Genomic DNA, 9,655 nt, shown 5'->3' on the forward strand with positions numbered 1-9,655 from the left:
GAAGGGAAGCCATCAAGAAAGAGCTAGCCAAACTACTCACGGCAAGCTTTTTAAAAGAAGTCTATCATCCAGAGTGGCACGCCAATCCTATCCTGGTGCAAAATAAGAACAACAAGCAGCAAGAAGATTTCCGAGAAACAACTCGGGTTCATCATTAGTCACGAAGGCATTAAAGCTAACCTCAAAAAGATTTCCACCATCACCGATATGCATGCCCTATTAGGCATCAAGGATGTCCTGAAGCTGGCTGGATGTATGGCAGCCCTCAACAGATTCATCTCAAGGCTTGGAAAATGGAGCCTACCCTTCTTCAAACTACTCAAGAGGCAAGACAAATTTCAATGGACCGAGGAGGTAAATCTAGCCCTACAACAATTATGGCAGAGTGGAGGGAGAACAGACTACCAATGCCTACAAAGCGTCTAGAGCATTGGGTCATGTATTTTGATAGATCACTCAAGCTCGAGTGTGCCGGCGCAGGAGTACTCTTGATATCTCCCAAAGGCGAACAACTCAAATACGTCCTGCAAATCTTCTAGGGAGTATCCAAAAATGAAGCTGAATATGAAGCGCTTCTGCACGAGCTCCGCATGGCAGTCTTGCTAGGAATCAAGTGATTGTTGGTCTACGGCGATTCACTGGTGGTGACCAATCAAGTAAACGATGAGTGGAATCGCCACAAGTTGAACATGGATGCGTATTGCCTAAAAGTACGCAAACTAGAGAACAAATTCTCTAGTCTGGAGTTCCACCATGTAGTTCGCGACAACAACGTTGCCGCGGACATCCTATCGAAGCTTGGATATACTCATGCTCAAGTTCCAATAGGGGTTTTCGTCCATGAGCTACACAAGCCATCCATAACAAAGCCAGCACCATCAACAACCACTGGTCAAGGTCCTACCACACCAGATTGGGAGGATATGATGATAGACGTAGACTGGAGAATGCCCTTCATTGACTACATCAAAGAGCATAAGTTACCATCAGACAAAACAGAAGCGGAGCAAGTCTTACGACGCAGCAAGAACTATGTTCTAGTCAGAGACAAGCTTTACAGAAGAGGCACATCATCAGGAGTTCTCATGAAGTGAGTCTCATGGCAAGACAACAAGGACATACTGGAGGAGATCCACGTATCCCCACGCACGATCGTGGGTAAAGCTTTCACATTAGGGTTCTATTAGCCTATAGCTCTGACTGACGCCGAGAAACTAGTTCGCCGATGTTAAGGATGCCAATTCTTGGCCAAGCAACAACACATCCCTGCCTACAAGCTGATCACCCTACCACCCTCTAGGCCTTTCGCATGCTAGGGGCTCGACATGATCGGCCCACTGCGCATGGCGCCTAGATGATTCAACCAAGTACTAGTGGCACTTGACAAGTTTACCAAGTGGATCAAGGTGAAGCCAGTAACCTACCCAAATGCAGACGGAATACTCGACTTCCTTGATAGAATTGTCCACCGCTACGGCTTCCCCAATCGCATAATCACAGACCTGGGTTCAAACATCAACAACCATGAGTTCTGGGAATATTGCGAGAATAGTGGGATCGATGTCCAGTATGTCTCTATCGCTCATCCACGGGCCAATGGCCAAGTTGAGTGCTCCAATGGGATGGTACTGGAAGCTGTCAAGAAAAGGCTGCATGATATCGAAAACATGAAAGGAGGCAAGTGGCTCAAAGAACTACCCAATGTCCTCTGGGGGCTCCGAACCCAACCATGCAAGCCTACAAGGCAATCGCCCTACTTCCTGGTCTATGGATCTGAAGCTGTCCTACCTGCCGCCATCATGTGGAAATCTCTAACAGTTGAGTAATATGAGGAAGATGCAGCAGAAGAAACAAGGCATCTAGAATTAGACAGCCTCGAAGAAGCTCGCTATGCAGCACTTGTCCAGTCTACAAGGTACCTTGAAGGAATCCTCCACTATGATGATCGCAACATCAAAGAACGTTCGTTCAATGTGGGCAATATGGTCCCCAAGCTTATCCAAGATACTAAGGGGCTACACATGCTAAACTCACCATGGGAGGGACCGTTCATCGTCTCCAAAGTCATTGGACCTTGGTCGTATAGACTCCAACATCTCTCTAGTGAAGATATCGACAACTCGTGGAACATCGAGCAACTCTGTCAATTTTATACCTAAATTTTGATTTACATATTCATGTGAATTGGCCATCGGCCCTAATTGTAGAATTACAACTCAACAATGCAGTCATATTCTTTGTCGTAATTCGACTACTTATTTCTACCTTATTGCGGCTCGCAGAAGCGAGTTCGCAGAGCTATTGAGCACCCTGGGCAAAATTGCTCAAATAGCAGCTTGTAATAACAAGTCTGCTTAACTCCAACAAGCTATTTAGCTCTCTGGCAAAATTTGCCCAAACATGGCTTGTAATAACAAGTCTACAAAATTTTTGAGTTATTCAACTCACTGGACAAAATCGTCCAAATGCTGGCTTGCAAAGCAAGTTTGTAGTAAACTTCATGAGTTAGTTAACTCATTGGACACATCTATCCATTAGCAGCTTGCAAAAAGGAAGCCATCAGTACCTCAGGAGTTAATTAACTACTTGAGTAACTATTCACTAGACAAATATGTCTAGTCATGGCTTGTCATCACAAGTCCGCAATTCCAGGTTTTCCAGAGTGCAACATCAATAGAACCTAGAGAGCTTGTAAAGATAGGCTCTAGTCGACGAAACCCTTAAGAGACTACTTGACTTAAAGGTCTACTTACCAGATAGCCTGAGTACTCGCAACCCATAAAAGGAGAATGCGATCTTAAAGTACTCTACACTGTGCATCTGATGAGGCTCACAAAAGAAGCCTTGAGCGTAGACACTCACATCTACCGTACGAGCAAATTGTGACATTCCTAGTGTTTAAGAGTGCAAAACAAGAGAAATTAGGGAGAAGATGAGAAACAAACCAAACTTGACAAATATCGAATTCAAAAAAATTTCAAATTCCCCTAAGTGTTGAAAAACACCACTAAAAGGCACTTAATGGGGTAGGATTTAAAAATAGAAGTTCATATATAAACTCAACATTTAGCCAATATAAAAGTTGTAGAACATTTCAAACCAAGCAACTTTCATAATTTGCACTTCCACTGATTTTGAGTGGAAGGCACTGCCCGCTCCTGCGCCAACACCATTCTTGCCATCCACTTTGGCTCCTGTACATGTGCCTATCCTTGCATCCACCCGTCCTGTGAGTTGCTCACAGACCAGGATGATCCATCGCGTGTAGTATAGGAACCTCTCCACCACGTCGTCATTGATTTTGCCGATTCCGACAAACTACCGTAGTGGGTTGGTCGATGCCTACTAGTGTGCGGCCATGGCCAATGAGTTCTAGGTTCTTATCGACAATGACACTTGATGTCTCGTCCCGTGACCTCCCAGCGCCAACATCATGCTGGGCAAGTGGAACTTCAAGCACAAGTTCGACTCGGACAGCTCCCTTGCCCGTCATAAAGCGTGCTAGGTGGTTCGTGGATTCTACCAGCAACACGGCATTGACTACGACGAGACATTCAGCCCGGTTGTTAAGCTGGCAACAATATAATTCAGGCTGTCCTCAGCATTGCCACCTACCGTGCTTGGCCGATTCATCAACTGGATGTGAAGAACTCTTTTCTTCATGGCCACCTCAAGGAGACCATTACTATCAAAAGCCTCAGGGCTTCGTCGACCCTGCCACCCCTAACCACGTTTGTTTGTTGCAGAGGTCCTTGTATGGCCTAAAAAAGGGCCCATGTGCATGGTACATGGTTCACTGTTGATGGTCGTTAAGTACCAAATATGACGGTCAATATTCTCAAGAATAAAGGAGGATTGGCATTTCTTACACGCATACTTAGTTGGGAATAATGTAGCTCCACTTGTCCTCGGAGAATATTTGGTTGCAGGTGAAGAAGCACAAAAGGAAGGAGAAAGCACACTCTATGGAGCAAAGAAACACAACTCTAACCAATGGGAGGTTGCCACGTGTGCATCCCATGGATTGAAAGGCCCACAAACTACCACAACTGCCTCAATCCATAGGATAACGCACACAACCGCTATTGGGACCGACCAAGCAGTCACCTGAAGAAAGGCGGTTACGAGGGGGGCCACCAGGGGTTCGGCCAAACCCTTCGATCGGTCGAACTGCCATTGGTGCCCCTCATGATCAGCTTCCACGTGGCAACGGTTGATGGGGCCCCTACGTCGGTTATGGGATATTCCCCAAAGGTTCCCTAGCATTGGTTATGGGATATTCCTTGAAGATTCCCTGGCAGAACCACCTCGAAGCTCCTATAAATGGAGAGGCACCCCCTCCATTCTTACACACACCAAAAGTTGAATCACTCTCTCCTCCTTAGTTTCCAAGTTAGTGGAGTTAGGCTAGTGTAGCTCTACTTCAGGGTTCCAGGTCTTCTTGGAGTCCAGGGTATGGCTCTTGTATAGGTTGACTTTATTCTATCCTAAGTATTCATCTTGTTTATATAGTGTTGTGCTTGGTTCTTATATGCATGATTTAGTCATATACCTTTGCTATGTTGATGTGCTAGGCTTATACACTCGTATGCTAGTTGTATACCCTTGCTCTCATAGTAGAGGCTTGTATACTCTCATGTGAGCCTTTAGACCATGCTATAGTACATACTCTGTGTGCGTATATAACTTGTATAGCTTAGTTGATCTATGTTACGGCATCGGTTCAATGGCCATGTTTATGATACAATAGCTCGGTATGGCTGGAGTGTTGTTAACAATGCAAGCATGGTGCTTGGATTGCTTAGGTTCATTGGATATGTGTTTACCCCATGGGCTGCTAGGGGTAGGCGGCAATTGGTGATAGCCCTATCCGTCCTCTATAATGCCCCACGTTCGGCTACGTTGTAGGAGTTCGTAAATTAGTAGTAATTTTACCAGGTGGAACTAGTACGGGTACTGTCTCCCTGTGTGTGCCTAGGTGCATAGGCCTGAGTCCTATATAATGTGTATGTATATTATCATTGTATGATCTGTGCAGTAGGAAGTACATATAAACCTAGAGCTAACTCTTAGTCCTTCTCCCTAGCTTAGTTATCTTGAGATGATTCTTGTGTGTGCCACACTACCATTCTATCATTATCTTAGCCCTGCCTTGAGTGTTATCTCTATCCATCTTATGATATACTCATATGCATAGTAAACTCTTTTGACCTACCCGCCTTCCTTTGGGAAATACGATACCCTTGGGAATACTCTTGGGTAGAATGCTACAATGGTATATCTGTGTGCTTGCAGATTTATTCGTGATTGTTCAATATAGCAACATTCGCCACATTCTTTTGTTAGCTTGGGTTCGTCGCCTCTACCTCTGACACCTCCCTCTTTCTTTAGAAAGATAGTGCGAGTGTTGCCAACCTGTTGCAGTACATCGATGACATCATACTCATTATTTCGTCCTCAACACTGCTCCAGCACGTGAATACATGCCTCCACTCCGAGTAGGCATTGATGGGCTTGGGTGCCCTCCACCACTTCGTCAGCATCTCCATCACTTACTCTATTGATGGTCTGTTCCTATCTTAGTGCCAGTACACCCTGGACCTCCTTCAGTGCGCCGACATGGCCAAGTGTCACTCCACGGCAACCCCTGTTGACACTCACACCAAGCTCTTGGCGACTGACACGCAAGGTCAAGGACGGCTCTGAGTACAGGAGCCTTGCACGGGCTCTTCAGTACCTCACTATGACTCATCCCGACCTGGCATATGCGATCTAGCAGGTGTGCCTCTTCATGCATGATCCACGCGAGCCTCACCTCGTGCTGAACAAGCCCATGCTACGCTACGTGAAGGGCACCCTCTCCTCCAGTGCTCCACATTAGCATGGACCGTATCTAGTCACTGACTGCTATCTAGTCATTAACCGCATACTCTGATGTAGACTGGGCTGTCTATTCGGATTCCCAACATTCTACTTCAGGCTTCTGTGTCTACCTCGGCGACAATCTGGTCTCTTGGTCCTCCATGTGCCAGACCACCGTCTCAAGATCTAGCACCGAGGTAGAGTACCAGGCTGTGGCTCATGCAATTTCCAAGTGTTGCTAGCTTCGCCAGCTTCTTTAGGAGCTCCACGTTCCCCTTGCTTCAACCATAGTTGTCTACTACAACAATGTGAGTGTTGTCTACATGATAGCAAACTCGGTCCATCACTGATGCATGAAGCATATCGAGATCAACATCCACTTCATCCGCGAGAAGGTCACCTTGGTGTAGGTTCGCGTGCTCCATGTCCCGTCCTCTCATCAGTTTGTGGACATCGGGATGGAAGGCTTACCTATTTAGCTGTTCACATACTTTAGGTCCAGTCTTCCACTGTGGGTGGGTATTATATATGAAGGTCAACCCCCCCTCCCCCAGGCAGCGATTGTATTTGTTGTATTCCTCATGTACCAAGCCATATTGGCTATATATATGAAGGTCACACACCCCCCCCCCATTAGGGTGTGTGGTGTTTCCCTAAATCCTACATATCTACACTTGGGCAGGTCGTTGCGGTGTACCCTAGGGAAAACTGGCTAGCTAATTTCCTAAAGTGGCTTGGCCACTTTTGGTAAGGGTATCCCGCGAGGTGTGATACATTTGTGATGTGTGCATTCTAGCGTATTCGATGTGTTGTTCGGATCTAGTGTCAACATAGTTTTTGGCGATTCCGCAGGGGAAGATGAAGAAGAAGGACACATTGATTGCAATGACCGGTGAGGATGATCTTTCTAATATCAACACCAAAAACATTTTCAATCCGATGTTCGAGCAAGTTCTTGAAGAGGTTCGCCAGATGTTGGAGTAGCGTAAGAAGAAGCGTGATAAAGAGGACTTGCAAGTAGCGACTGTATGCTATAAAGTTGATCGAATAGGTACGATCACGAAGATCAAGGGGATTGACTTCACTTCTACCTCCAACAACACATCTATTAAGGCATCTACTAAGGTAACCCATCCTCTGGTGTTACCCTTGATCAAGTTCGGAGTCTGTTGGCTGAGTGAGATGTTCATTTGGTTAATTGGCTTAATTCTAGACAAAGAGAAATGGCTAGTAAACAACCTGAAGTAACTAATGATGCTTCACATGTTACACGTAGTGTTACTCCCAAAGCATCGGCAACACCATATGTAGATCGATCACAATTTGGCATGCCATGAACTTTTTCTTTAGTATTAGCATCTTTGCCTTCATACCCCGAAACCATCACAAGCATCCCCAGTTCGGGCGGCATTATCCAAATCAATGAGCTTGCCAATTATGTACCTTTATACTGTACTTTTGCGCATAGCAACCACCTATACCCCCAAGAGGTACTATAGCCTTTTGACCGATATTTGCAACGGTGGGCAAAATAGGCAGAAACCAGCCAAGCCGATTCCTAATTCCAGCCTGGTCGGTATGGCCCCATCGGCTAAGCCGATTTCAGGAACCAGCCTAGTCGGTGTTACTAGCAGCATGGCTCCTGGCCAGCAAAACATGTGTACATCCACATAGCCAAATTAATCTTTTCATTTTTATCAAGTACTTGCTACGTATAAAAATGATTTGGCTAATTTGCTCAAGGAAATTCTTGGTGTACATGTTAGGGTAAAACTAATTTTGCAACAGTGGAAAAATAGGTAGAAACCGTCCAAGACGATTCCTGATTTTGTCTTGGTCGCTATGGCCCCATTGGCTAAGTCAGTTTGAGGATTGGCCTAGCCAGTGTTCCAAGCAGCATGGCTCTTGGCTAGGAAAACACATCTACAGCCACACAGCCAAATTCATCATCTCAATTTGATCAAGTACTTGCTTAGTATAAAAATAATTTTGCTAATTTGCTCAAGGAAAGTCTTGGTGTAGATGTTAGGGGTAAAACTCGCACTTATCCCGCTGGTTTTAGGTTGCCTAATTTTATTAAATTTAATGAGGAAGATAATAAAAGTACTTTTGAGCACATTAGTCAATATCTTGCTCACATAGGAGAAGCTAGTTCTATTAATGAGTTGAAAGTGCGCTTGTTCTCTTTATCTATAATTGGAACCGCTTTTCATGGTTTACTTCATTAGCTCCTAATGCTATTACCTTGTGGGAGCAATTAGAACAGAAATTTCATGATCACTTATTTTGTGGAAATAATGAGCTTAAATTGTCTCACTTTACAATGGTTAAGCAATTGCGTGATGAATCTATTAATGATTACTTCAGAAGATTTCGTGATACTAAAAACCGATGTTTTGGTGTAAACATTGTTGAAAAAGATTTAGCGGTTTTGGCTCTTAATGGTGTATGCTCTCAAGTTAAGGGAATATTAGAGGGCTATGGTTTCTTTACTATTAATCAAGTGCATCGAAGAGCTTTGGCTGCAGAAAGCTGATGTAGAGAATCTCCAGAAAATCATAAGCATCATCGTCCTAACATGCATGCCCTTGATTGCAATTCATAGAGTTCGTACTATGAATCTAAGTGTATACTACTGAATTTATGTGGCCATCAAAAACCAAGTCACCATGCACTTGTTCCTCTCTTAAGCCGATCCGCAAAAATCGGCAAGAAGTGGAGTTTAGTTTTGGTGTATCCAAATGCGATAGAATTTTTGATGAATTACATAAGAGTGGATGCATTAAGATGTTGTATACCGTTGCTTGAAGAGTTAAGGTGGAGAGCTTTTTGCAGATGGCACAATTCTTTCTCACATGCAATTAATGATTGTAATGTGTTTCACCAGCAAATACAATCAGCCATTAATGAAGGTCTTTTCACTCTGCATAATATGGAAATTGATCAGAGTCCTTTTCTGGTGAACACTCTTGAGTTGAACAATCAAAAAGTGTTAATTTGGCTGGATCAAAGGAAAGAATATTGTCATTAGTGAGGAAAGGCCTAAGGTTTGAGAAGGCACAAAGGTGTAGAAGAAACTTCCAGAGAAGACCCCTCAAGTTCCACTAAGCTTCAATGCTTGGGGGGCAAGACAAAAGCCAAAAGACCGGTTGTACCAAAACTAGCTTAGCCCATTTCAAAACCGGCTTGGCCTATTTTCCAGCAAGACTGAAAATACCTCCAAAGGCAAGTACAAGGTGAAGCCGAGCTTTGAGGAACTTTTGGCTAAGTACAAGGAGAAAGGAGCTAACTAGAAATAAGGGAATCGGGCAAATAGAGGTAAAGGAATAAAATCTTCATGAAAATACCAAAAAACAGTTGGATCCTTGCCAACCTCAAGGTAATTATGCTGCTACACCATATTCATTCTTTGGACCGATTACACCTTGGTCTTAGTCATATCCTTGCTATTATTCACCTCTTGATTATAGTAGTATGCATATGCAACCATATATCTTTCAATATCCTGCTGCATGTTCAAATTATGATTCGTTGCAAAGGTTGATTGTTACTAATGATGATCTGGTCAAAAAAGTGCATCTACTAGTACTAAGACAGGTGAGAAGAGCAGCAAGCAAGATGCGAGGTATACACAGCCGAGGTGGTGTCCCTCGGGCTTTTCTCACACACAGAAGAGGAGATTGCAACAGATGCACAAGCAAGGAGTCATGGAACTACAAGTTGAATCAAAACCTGTGAGGTCAACACGAAAAGAGTGGAGACCAAAGCAGGTGAACTCTATTTTGACTTGAGC

The sequence above is a fragment of the Setaria italica genome, chromosome I (assembly GCF_000263155.2).
Source record: "Setaria italica strain Yugu1 chromosome I, Setaria_italica_v2.0, whole genome shotgun sequence".
NCBI classification, from domain to species: Eukaryota; Viridiplantae; Streptophyta; class Magnoliopsida; order Poales; family Poaceae; genus Setaria; species Setaria italica.